At 47.3% G+C, this 23,859-nt stretch overlaps 1 protein-coding gene and 1 long non-coding RNA gene across 2 annotated transcripts in view; one reads left to right on the forward strand and one right to left on the reverse strand.

Moving 5' to 3' along the window:
* The window catches only part of ALPL (alkaline phosphatase, biomineralization associated), a 63,740-nt gene that overhangs the window by 30,598 nt on the left and 9,283 nt on the right, over nt 1-23,859 (reverse strand). The window lies entirely within an intron of this gene.
* LOC129647089 (uncharacterized) lies at nt 1,368-23,405 on the forward strand. The gene is made up of 2 exons (XR_008712267.1): nt 1,368-1,754; nt 19,562-23,405. It is a non-coding gene; the product is annotated as an uncharacterized LOC129647089 (long non-coding RNA).

A 23,859-nucleotide genomic window follows, 5' to 3' on the forward strand; every position in this document is an offset into this window, starting at 1 on the left:
CTGCAATGTGTACACGATAAGTGTGTGGACTAATGGAATAGACACAGCTACCATTTGACTCACACTCACGATACGCTCTTTCTGAATGTGCACCTCAGCCCCTGCGGGAGGGCTTCGTACCCCGACTTCATCAAAGACAGGTGAGATGACTTGTCCCAGAGTGGCTGAGTCCAAGTCTTTGATCACAGGAGGCCTGTCCGGCAGAGGGGACCACCCAGGGTGTGTGGGGTGGGGGGAGGGGCGGACCTCGGCTGGAGGCCTGTCTCAACCCCTGGACACACCCCTCCTCCCCCACCATCCCCCACTTCGGCTGGCCCTCCTGCAGGACCCTGGACCACCGTGGCTGCTCTCCCCGCCTGCCCCCACTGCGCCATGTGCCCTGGCAGCCTTCCCCGAGGAGAAGAAACCTCCATTCCACAGACGGCCCACACAGGCCCTGCAAGTGGGGGGCTGAGGCAGCTCTGGACTTCAGAGAAATGGGCCATGAACTAGTAACCTTCTGGGCGGCAGCCAACTCAAGCAGTATCCCTGGGTGGCGTGTGTCTGGTTTCTCGAATGCCCGGCTCCCGTCAGAACAGGAAGGGCACGGATGTTCCCAGAGACAGGTCTCACTGCCCCGGGCCCACAATGACAGCGCTCCTCACATTCCCAGGGAACCTTCCGGCGGATGGAGGCTCCTGGCACTCCTGCATTTGACATCCCTGCTGACTCTGGGAGGGCATGCACCCTGCACCTCGGGCAGGAAAAATGGGCCTGCAGAGGTGAGGGTCCCAACCCACGGGTGTGCGGCTGAGCAGAGTCCCCATCACTTGCTGGCTTTATGACCTCGGGCACGTCTCTTGCCGTTTCTGGGCCTCAGTTTTCTCACGGGTCCAATGGCAACCATCACAGTGTGTACCTGTATCGCTGGGCGATCATCAGAACGAATTTCACAACAAACAGTAAGACAAAGACCCAGGGCTTGGCCCATATTAAACACCCAAAGTAAATGTTAGCTAGTGGGAGAAGTGATAACAAGGTTGCCAGGCACTAAGCGCTTTCCAGGCCTTCCCTCGTCTAATCCTCACAACACACAGTACAGGAGATCATTGCTCCCCCTGCACAAAGAAGTTAAGTAACTTGGCTGGGGTCACACAACTGTCAACAGGAGGACCACTATGAAGAGGGAAAGGGAAAAGCTCAATGAATGAAGCACCTACTACGCACCGGGAGCTTTTTGTTCAACCTTCCAAGAACCCGGCCAGGGGGGAATTACCAGCTCGGGTCAGAAGAGAAAACTGAGGCTCGGAGAGGGGGCGGGGGGATGCAGGGTCACACCGAAACCACGTGGGAGAGCTGGGATGCAGGCCAGGCATGTCTGGCTCCGTATCCAGGGCACTGGCTCCCCAGCCCAGTCACATGCAGGACAACCTCCATCAGAGTCACCATCACGGACAGCAGATCCCGATGGCTCAGCCACCCCCAGTACAGGGAGCCCTGCGTCAGTGTGCCACGTGACGTGTGTGTGTGACGTGTGTGTGTGTGCACGTGTGCGGCACATGCACGCGTGCTGCAGAGTCCTGGCAGTGAGCAAAGCAGGGCTCCCATTGTGCGTGCGTCCAGCCCCGTGACCGGTCCTCACGTCAGCGTGTTGCCTCTGTCCCCAGACTGGCTCCTCCTGGGCCTCCACGTGACTGCAGCCTCCTCGGGACCTCTCCTATCTGGAACAGGCACTTAAGGGAGGGGTTTCAGTCACACTGGCCCCTCCCTCCCGGGTCAGTCCCTTTGGGTTTATAAATTTATAAAAGGGGCCGAGGTGCGTGGTGACAGCTCAGAGTTACAAGTCAGAGTCGTGGCTGGTCAGCAAGGGCTGTTCTCTCATCTGTAAAGCAGGGACAAGAAACGCCACTCCACTTCCAGAAATAGATTCTTGAGAGGGAAGGAACTTTGCAAACTGTCAAGTGCTATCAGATGTTTCTATTGCTTTCTGCTGCCTCCCCTTGAGGACTGTGGTGGACATCTGCTGTCATTTTTGGCCACCCAGACAGAATCCATTCTCCCTTCCTAACAATATCGCAGAGTTCCCTTGGGAAGCGACTCTCCCCTTTTCAGCCAAGTGGTATGAGTCAATCCTACCTCCAGCAGCTGCAGGTGGGTCCTGATGGCTTCAGTTAGAAGACTCTCCCCACCTGGATGGTGTGATGTGAGGGTGTGGGGCAATGGGGAGGTGCACTGTGCAGAGCCTGAAGATAAAGCAAGCTCTCAGAAGGTGAAACAGAGAGATGCAGAGAATCTGAATCTTTGATGACATTGCATGAGCCCCTGGATACAGCCATGCCTGAAGCCTACCTCTGAACATCCAAGTTATATGAGCTAATTACCTCCCCATATTGCTTACCTTGGATTTTCTGTTATTTGGAACATAGAGCCTGAGCTCAGAACTCTAGTTTAGCCCATTTTTTTCTTACATTGTAAACAACCACATCATGTCACTCAGCTAGTTGTCTCTATCAAAGGAAAAAATTTTGCAAACAAGTTAAAGATGGATCAGTAAGTTTCAAGTGGGTGATAAAATGAGGCCAACCAATACAAGTTAGGTCTTTGTGGAATCTATTAACTAGTAGAATTGTAGAAAGTCCATGGAGAGGATTTGCCTAAAAGCTCTTCTACATGTAAGACTCAGACCCTCCGCTTCCAACAGGTTGTCGTCAGTTGAGTTTAACAACTCTTTGACCACCTGGTTCAAGTGGCTACTATGTGCCTGGTCCTGTGCTGAGGGCCACAGGTACAATCAGCCTTCTAGGCCCTTTGGTCTAATGATGCTAGGTCACCACACTTTCACTATATTTTACACAAAGCCCTAGGAGGCTGGCCTACAAGGGGAAACTGCTGCACCCATTTCACAGAGAAGGAAATAGAGACTCAGAGGGGTGTAGTGACTCTCCCAACTGCTAAAGAGGGGCAGGGCCAGGCCATGCCCCTGGATCTATCTGACTCCAAACCCAGTGCCTTTTCTCCTGGCCTTCTGGATGATAAGGACGGTGCTGGGACTGGCTTTTCTTTGAGGTAGTTTGCTCCACTTAGGGGCAATCAGAGGGCTTCGAAGATGGCCCAGTGGTAAAGATGCAGGAGACGCAGGCTTGATCCCTGAGTTGGGAGGATCCCCTGGAGGAGGCAATGGCAACCCACTCCAGTATTGTTGCCTAGAAAATTCCATGGACAGAATGACTGGCATGCTGTGGTCCATGGGGCCACAAAGAGGAGGGCACGACTGAGCGACTGAGCATGCCTGCACAGGGCAATCAGAGCGGTTTAAAAAGCCAAACAAAGCAGGGAAGCCTAGTATCATGGGCTTCCTGTTTGCCCTGAGGGTCTTGGCTCCATGAGAGGCCCCAGTACTCAGGCCCATCCGGCTTTACAGGGCTCTCCTACAGGGCTCACTTCCTGCAGGCTGTGGCCAGAGAGGGTCCAGCCACCACCCTAAAATCCAGGCTCCAAATGCTTTCACAGGCAGCCTGTGGCATCCCAAGCGAGCTGTCCTGCTGCCTCTGCCCAGCATCTTTAAGATCCAACTGACATGGCTTCAACATCCCCGATATACCCTAGGGCCTTCCCTATACATTATCAACCAACCGTCATTTGACCACTGCTTACTGAGCACCTACTATATACCAGGGGCAAATCCCTGCTGGTGGGGTGAGCAGACAACAAGAAATCAAGTAAAATCAGTAGGATAATGCAGGAAAATAAGTAAAATCAGTAGGTAAGTGAGATGGAGAAATAGAAGGCAGGGAGGAGAGGTGGTATTTGCAGAGGAGTTTTTGTTGTTGTTTTGGGGTGGGGTTTTTTTTTGCAGTTTTAAATAGAGAGATCAGAGAAGGTCTCACCAGGAAATCATCTCACCGGAGCCTTGCAATAATCCCACACAGCTGAGAACTGCGAATAAGGAAACCGAGACTTCAGGACTAAATAAAGTCCACGCACGCCAATCTAACAAGCCGTGGAGCTGAGATTCTGGTACACTGATACTTCTCCCTTACCAAAGGTTACAAGCAGCCCTTTCGCAGCCTCTGAGAGGTAAAGCCACATGTTCAAACCTGCAAGAGGAAACGACAGGGCTGGGGTCAGCCCTGGTGCCACAGTCTGGAACCGCCTCTTAGCAAGACCTATAACTGTTTCCGCAGGCCTCGCTCTCCAGCGTCAGCTCCGGGCTGCTTGAATCTCAGTTCTCTTCTTTGCGGATTCCATGTCCTCCAAGACTACTGCTCTCCTTCCCAGAGCCCCTCTGGCTCCCTATCTCAGGTTCCTTGAGCCGCTGATTATCCAACCCACCCTCGTTCTGTCTCCTCAATTAACTTCTGGCCCATCACAAAACCTGTATTTGCATGAAACCTACAAAAGACATCTTGGGGAAGGCCTAGGGCCGGCAGACAGCGGGCGTACGTGTGGTATGGGGAGGGGGCGTTCTCACCAAGCTTTCCCATCTGGATTTGTTCAATAAGCTCCCAAACCCCAGACTTATCTTTCTAAATATGAGGCAGAGTGGAAAGGCCTTGGCCTTGGAGAAGCTGGATACAAGGTTAGGTCCTGGCGGTACAGCTTTGAAAGTGATTTTATGTCTGAGGCTGCAATTTCCTTATCTGTAAGACAGGGTTACAGATTCTCATTTTGCAAGGTTGTTTTAAAACATCCTGATTTTGCAAGGCTGTTTTAAAGATGCAATGCAATAGAGAGTATCTGTTAGGCAATAATATTGGGTAGAATTTTTTAAAATTTCGATAGAACCTGGCAGGCAAACATCAAGATTCTATGGACTGGAATGAAGAAAAGGTCTGTGTGATGGTGAACCACCACCATCAGCACAGCGGCAGCTGCATTCATTCGGCTCCTATGCCCTGAGGTAGGGACCCTTATGATCAAACTTATTAGACAGAAGTTGGGGGGAAAAGCATAGAGACTAAGCAACTTGCCTATGGTCACACAGCAGACAAGTGGCAGAGTTGGGATTACGAACCCAAATTGTCCAAGCCCGACGGGTAAGCTCTTAACCACTATGCTAGGTTAGTAAATGAGCTTTCACGAGCTGAACTAGCTACTCATTGAAACACAGAGATTAAGTAAGTCCAGAAACTTCATTCTTAAGAACGAAGGCTCTTAACCACTGACTGAAACCACTCACCCCGGCCAGAGACCGCAGTAACCACTTTTTATTTTACAACACATCCTGGTAAGGAACACGGAACTAACAAGTCACCACCAACCAGGAGAATTCAGGAAAGGTCATAGGGAGACGCCACGTGTCCTACCAACCTCTCAGAATCCTCCTCGTTGGAATCTGTTTTGGCTGAGCAACGTGTGCCCCACCAGTCCTGTTCAGGTATTCCTAGGTAGAATCCCCTCACCTGGTCAGTTCATAATGTCTACTCTGACTCTGGCCATAAATATGAGTTTTCTTCTGTGAATCAAGCTCAATCAGACCAACAAGCAAAGTTTCAGCCAAGCAATAAAATCTCCCACAATTATGGGATGGATTTATGTAGAAAACACCAGGCTATGGTAATTTAAGTTTAAAGTTTCCTCTATGTTGGGAACAATTAAATCATACTAAGGATAATCGGAGAAGGCAATGGCACCCCACTCCAGTACTCTTGCCTGGAAAATCCCATGGACGGAGGAGCCTGGTAGGCTGCAGCCCATGGGGTTGCTAAGAGTCGGACACGACTGAGCGACTTCACTTTCACTTTTCACTTTCATGCATTGGAGAACAAAATGGCAACCCACTCCAGTGTTCTTGCCTGGAGAATCCCAGGGATGGGGGAGCCTGGTGGGCTGCCATCTATGGGGTCGTACAGAGTCAGACACAACTGAAGTGACTTAGCAGCAGCAGCAAGGATAATCAGTCTCGTAACACTAGGACTTTGTGCCTTGTGGACAATGTGTGCTCAGTTGCTTCAGGCGTGTCCAATTCTTTGTGTCCCTATGGGCTGTAGCCCACCAGGCTCCTCTGTCCATGGGGCTTCTCCAGGCAAGAACCCTAGAGTGGGTTGCTATGCCCTCCTCCAGGGGATCTTCTTTATGGACAATGCCAATACATAATTTCCTTGAAAGATAAGGATTGGTACAGAATAGACTAAATTAGATGACCTGGGATATACTGGGCTACACCTAAGAATTCCCTTATGACTTTACTAATACTGCTAGCTATGTTATTTGTATTTTATCTATTTTATAAAATTGCTATTTCCTACATAACCAAATGTTTGAATGAGCCTCTGATAATATGATGCCATGTAGATCCATATGAGATCAATAATTATAACAGTGTCTAATTTGAGATATGGGAAGAAGCAACAAGAGGGAATCTTTTCCTGTATCTTAAGAGGCTAGTAAAGAATCTGCTGACTGGAAATTGGCACTTGTCATCTACCTCTACAAGGATCAAATTACTGCAGCTGCTGACCTTCAACACCCTCTTGAAAGCAGCTCAGGGTGGAGATCAGGAATGAGGCACTTGGTGCTCTGGGAAAAACTGGAAGAAGAGGTCTTCAAATAGATATTTCCAGGAGAAGATTTTATGAGTCTCAATTCTAGCATCTTCTCATACCTAGAGAAATACTAACATCATTAATGGTGACATCTGCTTTGGCTATTAAGGAGAATATTACAATTAAAAGTAAAAATGGAGTAACTATGATTTAGACACCCAAAGAAATAACTAGATGACACTATGGTAATTTAAGGCTAGTCCTTGTATTGCCAAGAAATTGTTTTCTGAGCTGTGTCAGACTTGGATGCCACCAGATGTTCTCAAAACAATGTCTGCCGGCAGCTAGTAACTGCAACCTTACTTTTTAAAGGTCTCCTCTTGTAACTGTTACATTTTTAGACAAGGAAATTGTTTTAGATCATATACTAACAAAAAGAGGAGACATATATGATGACCAATAGCACCTTTTATCTATATGTTAATATTACATTTAAAGTTAAAACCTACTTAGATGAGTTTCCCCAAAATACCTGGTCCAGACTGGGTTTCAGGCTTACTCTCCTGAAAAGAAATGAGATTTACTCTATTAAAATTCCAGTTGTCACTCCTCCAACTACCTTTAATTGGGTCGGTTACACCAACATGGCAGACCAAGGGATTGAGGTTTTAATTTAAGAAGACTCAGATCTAGGACTTGCAACTCAGAAAAACTTACAGTTCAGAGTTTATGCTTCAAATTGAGGCAGCATCATGCCACATTTTGACAGGAAGTTGCCAGAGCCATAGTGGCCCAGTTCCCTGAATTAAAACTGAGCAGGACTCTGTGGGCCTTTGGAATTCAGATCCTTCTCTATATCCTTGTAGGGTATAGGCGTCATTCAGCCTCCTTGACCTTTCCTGAGTTCTCTGGAACTCAGATTCAAACCTCTGCTGATAAGGGAAGGGAGTAGGTACAGAAACAGGGGAAGAGCAGTCAAGTGGCGCTCGAGTCTTGGGGCAGGATCCTGGTGCCCACTCACCAAACGTGCATAACAATACCTTTGAGAACTGGGGCCCCCACCCAGGTGGAGGATGGTAACTTCAGGCTGAATGTTAGACACCTGGCTGCTGCTGCTGCTGCTAAATCGATTCAGTCATGTTCGACTCTCTGCGACCCCATAGACGGCAGCCCCCCAGGCTCCCCCGTCCCTGGGATTCTCCAGGCAAGACAGCACTGCCCTATTACCTCACCATCAACGAATCAGAAGAGAATCACACCCTGAAGCCTCCAACCCAGTTTCACCTTCCTTTTCTGGGGCCTGGTGATGACCATCCTGCTAGGTCTCCTGTTTTGGTCTCTGTTTCATCCCCAACAGGGTCAAATAGTTTCAGGCTAAATTGTTACCACGAGGGTGAGGGTCGGTTTGGGGCACAGAATACCTATATGCAGATCCTGTGGAAGCAGGACTACAGTCATCTCAGCTGGAAGCAGTTACAGAAGAAAGAGACTGCTGCCCCAGTTCCCAAGAAGTATCTTGAGTAGGAACTGCAGTCTCTCAGCGGGAGTTATTAGGGGAAACTGCCTGGCCAGGCTCCACAGTAACCATTCGCATAAGTGACTCTGTGACACGAGGTCCTGGCAAGGAGCACGGAACTAACGAGCCACTACCAACCGGAAGAATTTGGGAAAGGTCAAAAGGAGACGCCATGTGTCCTACGAAGCCTCCAGAGTCCTCCTTGTTGGAATCCATCGTGGCTTGAGCAATGCGAGTACCATCAGGAAGGACTCTGAGTCAAAATGGTTGGCCAGAGACAACCTGGAAACGAATCCCATCACCATAAACCCTGAGACTGCAAGCCATGTAGCGGAGCAGCCCTCCTGGATTCCCAACAAAGTCCCTTGCCTTGTCAGCACGTGTGTCTCCTCAGACAATTCATTTCTGAGTGTTAGACAAGAGCCCACTTCTGGACCCTGAATGGGGTCCCCCACTTCCTGAAACAACTGTACCAGCTTGTCAGAGCTAAAAGAGGCTCTAAAATAATCAAACTCAATACTCTCATTTTTTCCCAGCAGGGGCCTAAATGTCCAGAGAGATAGTGAGACTTTCCCAAAGTCACACAGTCAGTTATTTGAAGAACAGGACAGGCACCTGGTTTCCTAACTGTAGAACCCCATGCTATCAATGAGTATCACATTGCCCACGAGAGGCCTTCAGGGAAAGAATCTTGAGGATGTACCAGAAGTTTTCCAGCAGAAGTGCATGGAAAACAGACTAATTAAAGTGAACAGCAGCACAGGTGAAGGTCTGGAGGAGAAAGTCCTTTTTTTAGGGAACAGTGAGCAGCTGCTGCTGCTAAGTCACTTCAGTCGTGTCCGACTCTGTGCAACCCCATAGATGGCAGCCCACCAGGCTCCCCCGTCCCTGGGATCCTCCAGGCAAGAACACTGGAGTAGGTTGCCATTTCCTTCTCCAATGCATGAAAGTGAAAAGCAAAGGTGAAGCCGCTCAGTCGAATCTGGCTCTTAGGGACCCCATGGACTGCAGCCTACCAGGCTCCTCCGCCCGTGGGATTTTTCAGGCAAGAGTACTGGAGTGGGGTGCCATTGCCTTCTCCCATTGCATGCAAAGGTTGGGGCAGGAACAGATGATAAAGCTATGTTTCTAATGCTAATTACAAGTTCTGGGTCTTTTCGTCCCAACGTCGCTATCCTGAGTCCGTTTGCTGGGTTTTTTTTTGAAGTTTTGTGCTCTGGCTGGCGATGCGGTGGGGGTGCTGCACGTACTTTCCCTTCAAACAGTGAGGGAAGACATATGGCTCTGGGCTCCTTTCCCACAAATCAACACCAGAGTAACAATAGAGCAAAACGTCACTAAGCCTAGGAACTTGTGGAGGGAAGCGGAATCTCCTGGGGAGATGGAAGGGGGTGGTTAAATCGGTGTGTGCAGGGGTAGGGGGTGGGGACGTAGCAGCCGGGAGAAGGGGTAGGGCCTGGAGCGGGCGTGGAGAACACCATGGAACAGATAACAGAGTTTGAGCTCTGCTCTTGCCTTTTTGCATCAAGACTTCCCCAGCACAACCCCTCCATGCCCCCTCCCGGCCCCTGCCCCCAAAACATGCCCACTTGCCCTTCAGAAATGAAGGCCAGCATTCTCACTGGAACAGGCAGGGACCAGGCAGACGGCCCAAGTGCCTGCGGGAGTAAAACCAGGGCCACGGAGCAGGCACTGAGGAACTGCAGAAATCAGGAGCGAACTAACAGGCTGACACAGCCACTGCACCAGCCCTTCTCTTCCAGACCTGGAGGTTGGAGATTCTGACCTAGGCAGACAGCCCCCTCCCCTGGCTGCTTCTTCCTAGCACTCAGAAAGTGAGGCTCAGGACTTCCCTGGGAATCCAGTGGGTAAAAATCCGCCTGCCAATGCAAGGGACGTGGGTTCGGTCCCTGGTGTGGGAAGATTCCACACGCCACGGGGCAACTAAACCCACGTGCCACAACTACTGAGCCCCCACGTGCCGCAACTGGCCCCCGCCTGCCACAACTAGAAAACACCTGTGCACAGCAATGAAGACTTAGCACAGCCCAGATTAAACAGTTAAAGAAAAGAAAGTGAGGCTCAGTCCCGTAGAGTTAGTTACTTGGTGGGGGTGGGGGGAGCTGTGATGCTAAACCCGGAGGAGCTATGCAACTCTGGCACCTGAGGGTCTCCACTCTGGGGCTGGCCTCTCCTTGGGCTGCTGACAGAGATCAGGGTCAGGCTTGGATTTTTACCCCAATGTGCAGCACCAGACAGGCTAGCTGAACGTTCCCTTCCCCTGAGGAATGAGATCACGGGTTAAAGAACAGGGAATCTGAGGAGCAGACTGGCTTCCAAAGAAAAACAAACTGATTAGAGATAACTGATTAGAGATACCACTGGAACTGGCCACGTTCAACAGATGGATTTTAAAACAAGAATTCTAAAACAAGCATTAGAAACACGTGAAAGAAATATGATATTAGTGAAATAAAAGAGAATAAGAAATTGTTAAAGGACCCAGGTGGAAATATTCTATATGAAAAACCAGTTGAAACAACAAATATAATAGGTAGAATGAATTATAGAACAGATACAGCATCTGAGCAATGAAATAGGGAACTGGGATATCAGATGGAGGAATATCTCTAGGAAGAAGCCAGGAGGGATGACGAAATAGAAAATATGAAAGAAATGGTAAGAGATTGGCTAAAAGTTGAACACCAACCCCAATCTTCTTCTGTCAATTTGAAATGGATCATAAACCTAATTATAAAAGTCAGAACTATAAAGCATTATCCTTCAACTGAAAATAAATAAAAAGCCAGAACCGTAAAGCTTCTAGAAGATAACATAAGCAGATATCTTTGTGACTCTGGGTAAGACAAGGAGTCTTGACTTCATTTAAAAAATTGATAAGTTGGACTTCATCCAACATTTAAAATTTCTGCTCATCAAAAGATAGCACTGGGCTTCCCTGGTGGTCCAGTGGTTAAGAATCCACCTTGCAATGCAAGGGACACCAGTTTCATCCCTGGTTCAGGAAGATCCCACATGCCACAGAGCAACTAAGCCCAAAGGCCGTAACTATTGAAGCCTCCATACCTAGAGCCTGCGCTCCATAAGAAAGAATGCCCCACGGTGTAGCAACAAGACCCACCATGGCCAATAAATAAATAAATCTTAAAAAAAAAAAAGACAGGATTAAGAAACTGAATAGATAAGACATATTCTAGAAAAGAATAGGTACAATACACATGGCTTACAAAAGACTGTATCCAGGAAATAAAGAACTCCTGAAGTTGACAATGCTTCCCAGGCGGATCAGTGGTAAAGAATCCGCTTCCCAATGCAGGAGACGTAAGTTCAATCCCTGGGTTGGGAAGATGCTCTGGAGGAGGAAATGGCAGCCCACTCCAGTATTCTTGCCTGGAGAATCCCATGGACAGAGGAACCTAGTGGGCTACAGTCTATGGAGTGACAAAGAGTCAGACATGAATGAGCATGTGCACACGAAGTTCAAGATAAAATGATTAACTCTTCCTCCCCACCCCACACAAACAGCAAGAGACTTAACCATTTCAAAAAAAAAAAAAAAAAAAGAAAACATACAAATGACCAATAGCTCTAGGTATGCCACATCATTATCAGGTAAATGAAAATCAAAACACCTTTCACATCCACCAGAATGACTAAAACCAAGTCACCATGACAAAAACGTAGAAAAACTCATGATTGTGTAATAATCTTTTGAAAAAGAGTTTGTCAAGCAAACATATACTTATGACACGATCCAGCAATTTCACTCCTAAGTATTTACACTCAAAGATTACGAAGTATTCAAAGGAACTTTATTCATAATATCCCCAAACTGGAAATAGTTCAAATATTCAGTAACTGAGGAATGAATAAACAGTGCTGGTTTGGTATATCAATACAATGGAAAACCCCTTGGCGGAAAAAAAGAGAGCTACCGAGGCAACAAGCACAGATAAATATCAAAAGCATTGTGCTAAGTGAAAGAAGCTAGACGAAGAAGAGTGCCTGCTGTATGATTTCATTTCTGTGAGACTCTAGAAGAGAACCAATCTAATCTATGGTAAAAGGAATGGGAATAATGATTGCAATTTGGGAGGAAAAATAGACTGGAAAGGGGTATGAGGGAACTCGACAGAGAGAAAATTTTTTGAAATCTTATTTCGGGGTTCTGTTTATAAGGTAATGACTGCCACATTGACTGTGGGTGGCGGGGGGGAGGTCGGTTTTCATTCCGATCCCAAAGAAGGGCAACGCCAAAGCATGTGCAAACGACCACACTGCTGCACTTATTTCACATGCTAGCAAAGTAACACTCAAAATCCTTCAAGCTAGGCTTCGACAGTGTTTGAACCAAGAACTTCCAGATGTATAAGCTGGATTTAGAAAAAGGCAGAGGAACCAGAGATCAAATCGCCAACATCCATTGATCACAGAAAAAGCTAGAGAATTCTGGAAAAACATCTACTTCTGCTTCATTGACTACACTACAGCCTTTGACTGTGTAGACCACAACAAACTCTGGAAAATTCTTAAAGAGATGGGAATATCAGACCACCTTACCTGCCTTCTGTGAAATCTGCATGCAGGTCAAGAAGCAACAGTTAGAACTGGACATGGAACAATGGACTGGTTCTAAATTGGGAAAGGAATTCGTCAAGGCTACATATTGTCACCCTGCTTATTTAACTTATATGCAGAGTATACCATGCAAAATGCCAGGCTGGATAAAGCACAAACTGGAATCAAAATTTTGGGGAGAATTATCAGTAACCTCAGATATGCAGATGACACCACCCTTATGGCAGAAAGCAAAGAGGAACTAAAGAGCCTCTTGATGAAGGTGAAAGAGAGTGAAAAACCTGGCTTAAAACTCAACATTCAGAAAATGAAGATCATGGCATCCTGTGCCATCACTTCATGGCAAATAGATGGGCAAACAATGGAAACAGTGACAGACTTTATTTTCTTGGGCTCCAAAAATCACTGCAGATGGTGACTGCAGCCATGAAATTAAAAGATGCTTGCTCCTTGGAAGAAAAGCAACGACAAACATAGCTGCATATTAAAAAGCAGAGATATTACTTTCCCAACAAAGGTCCGTATAGTCAAAGCTACGGTTTTTCCAGTAGTCACGTATGGATGTGAGAGTTGGACCATAAAGAAAGCTGAGCACCAAAGAATTGATCTTTCAAACTGTGGTGCTGGAGAAGACTCTTGAGAGTCCCTTAGTTTGCAAGGAGATCAAATTAGTCCATCCTAAAGGAAATCAACCCTGAATATTCATTAGAAGGATTGATGTATGTGCTCACTTTGGCAGCACATATGCTAAAATTAGGACTGATGCTGAAGCTAAAGCTCCAATACTTTGGCCACCAGAGGAGAAGAGCCAACTCTTTGGAAAAGACCCTGATGCTGGGAAAGATTGAAGGCAGGAGAAGGGGACGACAGAGGATGAGATGGTTGGATGGCATCACTGACTCAGTGGACATGAGTTTCAGCAAACTCTGGGAGGTGGTGAAGGACAGGAAATGTTGGCATGGTGCTGCCCATGGGGTTGCAAAGAATTGGACATAACTGAGCGACTCACAACAACGGATACATGCATACATATGGCTGAGTCCTTTTACCGCTCACCTGAAATGATCACAACATTGTTACTTGGCTATAAATTCAGTTCAGTCACTCAGTCGTGTCCGATTCTGTGAGTTTTATAGTTATTATGCTATACTGCAATACAAAATATAAAGTTAAAAAAAACCACCACACTGAACATTTAAGATCTGTACATTTTATTGAATGAAATTATATATAAACTACAAAAAAAGAGAGATGAAATATAATTGCTAACATCTAGATATTAAGCCAGAGAAGGCAATGGCACCCAACTCCAGTGCTCTTGCCTAGGAAATCCCATGGAAGGAGGAGCCTGGTAGGCTGCAGTCCATGGGGTCGCTAAGAGTCAGACACGACTGAGCGACTTCACTTTCACTTTTCACTTTCATGCATTGGAGAAGGAAATGGCAACCCACTCCAGTGTTCTTGCCTGGAGAATCCCAGGGACGGCGGAGCCTGGTGGGCTGCCATCTATGGGGTCGCACAGAGTCGGACACGACTGAAGTGACTTAGCAGCAGTAGCAGCAGATATTAAGCGTTCCAGGAGAGGAAAATAAATCAAAGGAGGAGATATTGGAAGAAATAATGCAGATAACCTTGGAACTGAAGAAAGATGATAGATCTCATTTTGAAAGAGCCCCAAATACACCAAACAGGATGAATAATGAAAAATGCACACTGAGAAATATTAGAGTGAACATCAGAATAAAAAAACATTCTCAAAGTCCAGGGAAAAACAGATCACTTACAAAGGTGCAAGCGTCAAATTGAATCGACCAAAGTACCCAAGGAAAAGAATCTGAACTGAGAATTTTATATCCAGCTAAACTGCCATTCAAATGTTAAAGGTTTATACAACCCTCACCCCCAAATTCTTTGAAGTAATTATTAACACTTCAGTAATAGAAACAAATTCCTCAGATGATACTAAAGATATATGAAAGCTGAGCAAATAACTTAGTAAAGTTGGTGTTTTAAAAAGAAATTCCCAGATCAAAGAAAAGAGTAAGATAAATATATATATATAGCTACAGTCCGTAGGATCACAGAGTCAGACATGACTGAAGTGACTTAGCACATGCACACACACACACACCCCTCAGAACTGAAAAATCTAGACAACTTTAAAGTGCTATCATGGGGGCTCAAAGGCCAGTTGTTGAAGAGCTTAAGGGCTGAAAGGGAGGAGAGAGACCAAGGGATATGAGAAAATGCTCATCTTGTCTTTGTAGGCAAAGCTACAGCTGATAATTTTTTAAAGTAATAAACTATTAAAGGAAAAACAAGATAAGTTGTAATGAAAAAGTGGGGTAGGAGAAACAAAGTACCCACACATTCTTTTCAGGAACACGCAAACAAAACATTCATCACATACCAGGCCACAAAACAAGTCTCACATTTTAAATAGCAGGTCTTCACACATTCTGCGACCATTAACTTAGAAGTCAGTTTTTAAAAGAACAAACAATTCCCCCATATACTTGGAGATTAAAAAAAAAAAATTCCTAAGTAACTCATACATCAGAGAAATGCCGCAGTAGAAACTAAACACTGCTGCTGCTGCTGCTGCTAAGTCACTTCAGTCGTGTCAGACTCTGTGCGACCCCATAGACGGCAGCCCACCAGGCTCCCCTGTCCCTGGGATTCTCCAGGCAAGAACACTGGAGTGGGTTGCCATTTCCTTCTCCAATGCAGGAAAGTAAAAATTGAAAGTGAAGTCGCTCAGTCGTGTCCGACTCTTAGCGACCCCATGGACTGCAGACTACCAGGCTCCTCCTTCCATGGGATTTCCCAGGAAAGAGCACTGGAGTGGGGTACCATTGCCTTCTCCGGAAATTAAACACTACTTAGCACCAATTGATGATAAAACACGATAAACCAAAAATTGTGCAATGCAGCAAAGAAAGGCTAAAAATTAATAAACTAAGTTTCCAATTAAGGAAATTAGAAAGAACAGAAACTCAAACAGAATGAAAGATTATAAAGAGCAAAATCAACAAAAAGGGAAAAAAAAAGATTAAGTTGAAAAGATCAAAGCCACAAATTGGTCCTTTAAAAAAGATGATAAATGAGGCAAGATTAATTTTAAAAAATAGAGGGAGAAAGAGATAATACACAGTTATTATGGAAAAGAGAAATACAATAAGAAAATGCTATAAGCAACCTTTGCCAATAAGTATAAAAATGTAGATTAAATGCATACATTTCTAAAAATATATAAATATATGCAATCCCATGGACTGTAGCCTGCCAGCCTCCTCTGTCCATGGGATTCTCCAGGCAAGAATACTGGAGTAGGTTCCCATGCCCTCCTCCAGGGGATCTTCCCAAGCCAGGGATCAACCAAGGTCTCCCACATTCTTTGGTGGCAGATTCTTTACCGTCTAAGCCACCAAAGAAGTCCATATATTTATAACATACCAAAACTGACTCAAAAGGAAATAAGAAGACTACATTTAAAAATGGAAACAGCAGGGCTTCCCTGGTGGTCCAGTGGTTAAGAATATGCCTTGCTGCAAAGTGATACACATCACCACATAACGGGGCAGGAAGATAAAAGCCAAGGCTTCAAAGCAGAGACGTGAGTAACTATAGCAGCTACAAGCTCTTACACACCCTTTCCTGTTTGCCCAACGACTTCCGATCTTTTTGACCAAGCATCTGTATGAGAGACATACAGCTCCGTGGAGAACAGAACCCAGCTCAGCAGAGTGAAGGCCCTCAGGGGCCAGGACTTTCATTATAGAGTTCTCTCAACTGCTGTGTATGTTTGAAAATTTTTAGGATAACGTGTTGGAAAAATAAGTAAATATGCATTAGTTTGATTTACAAAAAAAAAGGGAATCTGCACTGAAGTGCAATGGACACTGGTTCACCCAACTATTAAGCCCGCGCTTTGCAACAAGAGAAGCCACCGAAATGAGAAGTCCGCGTACTTCAACAGAGAGCAGCCCCCGATTGCTGCAACCAAATAAAGACCATGAGCAGCAACAAAGACCCAGCACGGCCAAAAATAAATTAATTAATTTTAAAAAACAAACAAGAGAGCCATTATGAACCAGTGACATATGCTTGAACAAGGGTCATGAGGACTCCAATGAAAGATCCCAGAGTCCGTAAAATAACTTAAAAAAAAATGCTAGGTAAATATTCACATTTTGACAAGCACTACAGAAAGAACTAAGAGCCTCTTGATGAAAGTGAAAGAGGAGAGTGAAAACGTTGGCTTAAAGCTCAACATTCAGAAAACAAAGATCATGGCATCCGGTCCCGTCACTTCATGGCAAATAGATGGGGAAACAGTGGACACAGTGACTGACTTAATTTTTCTGGGCCCCAAATTCACTGCAGATGGTGACTGCAGCCATGAAATTAAAAGACGCTTACTCCTTGGAAGGAAAGTCATGACCAACCTAGACAGCATATTAAAAAGCAAAGACATTACTTTGCCAAAAGTCCATCTAGTCAAGGCTATGGTTTTTCCAGTGGTCATGTATGGCTGTGAGAGCTGGACTGTGAAGAAAGCCGAGTGCCGAAGAATTGATGGTTTCAAACTGTGGTGTCGGAGAAGACTCTGGCGAGTGAGTCCCTTGGACTGCAAGGAGAACCAACCAGTCCATCCTAACGGAGATCAGTCCTGGGTGTTCATTGGAAGGACTGATGTTGAAGCTGAAGCTCCAATACTTTGGCCACCTGATGCAAAGAACTGACTCATTTGAAAAGACCCTGATGCTGGGAAAGATTGAGGGCAGGAGGAGAAGGGGATGACAGAGGATGAGATGGTTGGATGGCATCACCGACTCAATGGAGATGGGTTTGGGTGAACTCCGGGAGCTGGTGATGGACAGGGAGGCCTGGCGTGCTGCGGTTCATGGGGTCGCAGAGTCAGACACAACTGAGCAACTGAACTGAACAGTAAGAGCTCAATGCTTGTTGCATCTCACTGACTGCTCAACAGTTTTGTGAGTGGGAGATCATTACTGTCCCCATTTTAGAGTAAACTGAGGTTCAGTCACTTGCCCAGGGTCAATCCCATGGAACCCTGGTCACCTCCCTGAGCCTCACCTTCCTCCTGACAAAGGAGGCAAGATAGATAACTTCCTTGGCAAAGAGGAAGTGTTTAATTTAGAGGGGCTGCATGGGCATGGGCATGTTGGAGCGAAACAGTGGGAGGCTAGGGGACCCAGATTAGAGTCCATCACCTCCCTCTGAGATCTGGAAGGGTCCCCTTCCCTCTCCCTCTGGGCCTCAGCTGCCCCCTCTGTGCCTGTAGAGGACTGGTACGGTGAACACTGAAGGTTCCTGCTTTACAAGTTTTCAAAGGGCCATCCAACAAACTGGTCAGCCACCACCTACACGCCCCGGCAGGTGCTGCTGGTTCTCCCGGAGGAGGGTCAGAGGTCTGCAGGCTCTGTCTAAGCCCAGCTTCTGAGGTCATCTCCTGGCCCCCTCCCCTGACCACTCCGACCTTCTGTGCTCTGCTGTCTTCCCCCAGGGATTTTGCACCTCCTGTTCCCCCTGTCTGGAACACTCATCCCCTCCCCCCCAACCCAGGTCTTGGCCTGGCTCACGCCTCCTTCAGGTCAAAGGTCACCACCTCTGAACCCAGTCCCTCACTACACCCCAGTCCCCTCACTATTTCACAATCCCATTTCTTCTCTTCACAGTGCTTGTCGTTGGCTGAAATTAACCTAATTTTTATTTATTATTTATTTTTGAATTTTTATTTCATTTACATTTTTATTGGAGTACAGAGTCCCAGGTGGCTAAGTGCTAAAGAATCTGCCTGCCAATGCAGGAGACGTGGGTTTAATCCCTGGCTCGGGAAGATCCCCTGGAGGAGGAAATGGCAATCCATTCCAGTATTCTTACCTAGAAAATCCCCTGGACAGAGGACCCTGGTGGGCTGCAGTCCAAGGCACACAGTCACAGAGTCGGACGTGACTTAGTGATTGAGCACGCACGCATGGTTGATTCACAATGCTGTGTTAGTGTTAGGTGTACAGCAACACAACCGTGTAAATCAACCATGCGTGTGTGTGCTCAATCGCTAAGTCACGTCCGACTCTGATTAGTTATACAAACACATGCCAGTTATACAGACACACACATCTACTCTTTTTTAGATTCTCTTCCCGCATACGCATATACACATATCGGTTATACAGACACATGTTATCTATTCTTTTTTAGATTCTTTTCCCACATAGGTCATTACAGAATATTGAATAGTTTCCTGTACTATATAGTAGGTTTTATTAGTCATCTATTTTATATATAGCAGTGTGTACATGGATGGACCTAGAGAGTGTCATACTGAGTGAAGTCAAAGAAAGATAAATTTCATATATCATTCATTTATATGTGAAGTCTAAAAAAAGGGCGCAGATGAACTTCTTTATAAAACAGAAATGAAGTCACAGATGTAGAACAAATTTATGATTACTGGAGGGTAAGCGGGGTGAGGGGTAAGTTGGAAGGCTGGGATGGACGTATACACACTGCTGTATATAAAACCTAGTTTCACTCTGTGGTCTGTCTTTTGCATTAGAGGAGCTCCAGGAGGGAGGAGAGTGTGGTTCACTCCTGTATCTCCACCTAGAACTCTGCATGCCTACAGAAGATGCTTAAAAAAAAAAGAGAGAATGATGCTGTCTCCTGCGGAATTTGTGGTCATTCCACCCAGGGATTGGTTAGGTGGACTCCCCTGGTCCCACAGCTCTTAAACTTTCCTTCATCCTGTGCCACCGGGACTCTGTTTACATGACCATCTCCTCACACACTGGATGATCTTTGAAGGAAATACTAGACCAGGCTCATCTGTGAATTCCAGCACCCAGTCTTGGGCCGAGCAGGCAGCTGGGCTGAGGAAATGTTCACTGAATGAATGAACGAATGTTCTGCACCCATCTTCCCACTTCCTGACTCTGCTTCCTCCTTTCTACAGACCAACAGGCGCCAAGAGGTCACACCCAGCTGACAAGAAAGGCCACTCCAGCATGAACTTCCTGAAGGAGGACAGTCCCCCCTTCCTCCAAAAGGAGCCACTCCAGACAGCGAGGTGGCAAAGCACGAGACCAGCCTTGCCTCTGTCACAGGAACTGTCCGGGGCCTGCCCAGCAAAGCCAACAGGACGGGGGGCTCCTGTCCATCTCAGCCGTGCAAAGGAGAGCAATCCGTGGGACCAGGAGGCTGGCAGGCCTGCTCTGGAGCCTGAACGGGCTCTGCCCGTTGCACACTGAGCTCTGTCTGACCGTGGGCCAGTGGGGAAATACTTTATTATTCAAATCATGTAGCCACTGAAGAGGAAACGATCTGCTTCCTCCAAAAGCACAAATTGGGGCAGGCACACCAGCCCAGGGACTTGGGTGCTGAAGGGGGAAATTGCAAAGTTCTTGCACAAACCAGCGCGCTGAGATTTCCCACCCCAGGCAGACTCTTGAAACCTGAGATGGAAACTCAGGAGGGTCAGGCCTGAGCCCTGGACAGAGGCCGGGGCCAGTCCCCCACTGAGGATTCAGTTAGCAGTAGCTTCAGCCAGGCTGATTGCCTGCCCTCCTCCTGACCCTGGTTCTGGAGACAGCAGGACCACCCCGCCGTGTCCCCCAACCCGTTTGTTCCTGCCTTCACCCAGGAATCACACAGGGGTAGATAAACTCCACATCCTCAGCTCAGGCGGCCGGGGAGTATCCCGCGGTCTATTCCTGCTTTTTGCTCATTTCTTGCCTTGCACCCGCATCCCTGAGTTGGACTCCGGAAGAACCATCAGGTTCAAGAAGAGTTTATGCATCTGGCCTGCAGAGTTTTATCTAATATTTATTAAGTGATTAGGTGCCCACACTCTGGAGCCAAGCTGCCCAGGTTCAAATTCTGGCTTAACCATGTCTGAGTTGCATGACCGTGGGTAAGTCCCTTTCCTTTTCCATGCTTTTTTCACCTGTAAAAACTGGGATCGGAGTACCTACTCTGTGGGAAGTTTAAGAGGATCAAGTGAGAGACTTCTCTGGTAGTCCAGAGGCTAAGACTCCACGCTCCCAATGCAGGGGGTCCATGCTCGATCCCTGGTCAGGGAACTAGATCCCACATGCCACAACTACGAGCTCACATGTCACATAACAAAGATCCCACGAGCCACAGCCAAATATATAAATAGTTTGGTTTTTTTTTTAAAAGAGGACCAAATGAAAAAGGGTGTGTAAAATACTTACTTAGCTGGCTACACGTGGGGGATTCGGCAAATGACAGCTCTTAGTATTACTAAACAAATTAAGATTGTTCGGAGGCTGGCCTGAATCTCTGCAGCAGACATCCTCAAGACAGACCTTTTTTCCGTCACCAGAGCCAAAACCAGTCGACTCAGAGCAGACTGAGAGGCAGAGCAGAAAGGCCCCAGGCTCTGGCTTGAAACGCCAGCCCCACCACTCATCAGCTCTGCAACCCTGGGCAGGTTACTTAACCACAATGAACCTGGTTTCTGCCTCTATGTACTACAAACCAGAGCAGCACCTCCCTCAGAACCGTCACGAATCTTCCCCATCAGGAAGGATGCTAAGCCCTGCTGCTGTCCACTGTGAGCAGTGCCCAGGGAATTACGGAGCTGACACGTGCCGGGACTGCCCCAGGCAGGGGTGAGGTGATAGCCTGGCTTCCTTTTCTGGAACTTCCATCCAGGCTCAGCCTTCGGATGTGATGTGGGGAAGCCTCCCCAGGAAATAGTCCACTCCGGGGACCATGTAATAGCAGTGTGGACCCTGACAAAGGCCTGCCAGCCAACAGCCAGGCCTGAACACAGGCGAAAGCGAACTGACCAGCAGGAAACTTCGATGAGCCTTTCCTTACAAAAGGAGGCGGCCAGACGCCGTAGCTGGAAGGCCAGGATGCACACACCAGGCTGCCATCACCCGGACAAACGAGCTCATTTCTCTGTTTCCTCTTCCGTGGGGTGGGGGTCATCACAATACTCACCCACTAGGAGGATTAAAGGAGTTCCTACATCTAACGCACTTGGAGCAGGGTCTGCCCCCCAAGAGGCGTGAGCTGACGCTGTTACAGTCATTCATGACCGCTTTCCCTTCTTCCACAAAGGCTTTCTCAGCTTTCCCAGCAGGCTCAGGTTCCTCCTGCGGGCTTCAGCACAGGGCAGGATCCACGCCTGTTACACGGATGATGCTCACAAGACCTACCACGTGCTCGGCACCCTGTTAAGCATTTTTTAAAAAATTTTTTTATTTCGACTGTGCTGGGTCTCCGTTGCTGTGCACGGGCTTTCTCAAGCTGCGGTGAGCGAGGGCTCCTGTTCGTTGCAGCAGGTGGGTTTTTCATCGCCGAGGCTTCTCTTGTTGTGGAACACGGGCTTCAGCAGCTGTGGTGTCTAGGCTTCGCTGTTCCGCCACAGTGGAATCTTCCCAGACCAGGGATCGAACCTGTGTCCCTGCATTGGCAGGTGGATTCTTATCCACTGCACCACCAGGGAAGTCCTGTGTTAAGCATTTTATATTCATGGAGATGTTTCTTAATCAGGGGGCAGAACGACCCCTGGACTCTCCTACTACTTATGATCATAGGCTTCAGGGTAGGGCATTCTGTGCTATGGAAAGAGCTTTGGGGAAAGTGGTCACCATGTTCCATAGATTGGAATACTTGTGTCCTGGAAGGTATGAAAATATTTACACTTGGTACTGACTATGTGACATAGGAGACATTACTTACATTTTTTGGAGCTCAGCTATGAGGATAAGTAAATATATATAAGTAATGCACTTAATACAGAGCCTGATTCATGACTTATTTAAAGCAAATATCTATTGATGTATGTGTCAATCACTCCTCCGAGTACCTCTCATAGACATGTGGGGAAACTGAGGTACAGAGGCATTATAAGGTCTTTGTTCCTAAGGGATGTTAATCTCTGCAAGAATTCAATCATTCATTCACCATATATGTATTAAGTGCATACAGGATGCTTGGTACAGACATTATAGTACATACGGTACATATAATAGATTCAGCAAATGATGGCTGTTCCTGGCTGAGGTTATTTGGCACTGAGGGTACATCTGTGAACAAGTTGGACAAGAGGATTGGTCAGAGGTGTGACGCTGGGAAAACTCACACCTGACTAAGGCCTGAGCCACCAATAGGGAAACTGGTTCGTCCTGCTGCCAATCACTGACAAATCTCTGATGATTACGAGCTGATGTCAGTCGTAAAAAAAGAAGATGCAGATGTGGGAAGGGCAGCCAGGCTCAGCCTGGAGTAGCTCAGGTGTCAAACCCAGCAGGACAGCATTTCCAGCTTTCCCCATGCGAACCAAACCTGCCTGGGTTGTGGAAGCCCCTGCCAGGTGGGGCAGCCTTTCAATACATGAACGTCACTGGACACTTGCTGGAGGCAGGTACATTGTTAGACACTGGGATTCACGAATGACTCAGATGGGGTTCCTGCCCTCTGGAAACTCATGCAGGGCCAGACACTACGAGGATGATCAGATTACAAAGGGCTGAAGATTTCCAAGCAAGATCTAGAAAACCAGTGATGGTGCCGACTGGTGACAAAGGCGGGGAAGACACTGCAGAGGGGCACAGCGGCTGCAAAGGCAAAGGCGTGACAGGGCGGGGGCCACACCTGGGCCAAGAGCACGAGCCTGGGATCCCGGCCTGAGGCCGAGGACTGGTTCTGCCGTCCGTTCGACCTGAGCCTGCTTCCCTTCTGCAGATGAAGATCATACTTTATCCGGCTGTTTCCAGGATTCACTGGGTTCATGAATAAGAAAGAGCTTTAAAAAAGGAAAACGTCTAAGAGCCTGGATGCTGAGGTGGGGGTGAATCAAAGTGACTCATCCATGGTCCAAAGGCTGATTAAAACAGGAACTCATTTTGGTTTATCCAGGATACAGAGTGGGTAACTCAGCCCTACCTCAGCTGCAACACGCCCATGTTCCCACCCCCACCCCAGGCTCCCCTGGGCCATCCCTATTTCCAGACCCAATTTCCTAACCCCAAACACGGAGATGCCGCTTGCTGTGCTCCTCCCGCGTGTACACGATGGCTCTGCAGGTAGAAGAGCACCTTCCACAGGTGAAGGAGCGTCCTAGTCACGAAGGGGAGATGGCGGTGGTGAGTAAGAGGAGTCAGTACGGAGACTGAGCAGGGAGGGGAGACAGCTAAGGGTTGCATGGACGGGCAAACCCCAATCTCAGCAACTCCACTGGTTCACCAGCCGAGGAAACGCAGGCATGGTGTTTCA

Source organism: Bubalus kerabau, chromosome 3 (genome assembly GCF_029407905.1).
Source record: "Bubalus kerabau isolate K-KA32 ecotype Philippines breed swamp buffalo chromosome 3, PCC_UOA_SB_1v2, whole genome shotgun sequence".
Taxonomy (NCBI): domain Eukaryota; kingdom Metazoa; phylum Chordata; class Mammalia; order Artiodactyla; family Bovidae; genus Bubalus; species Bubalus kerabau.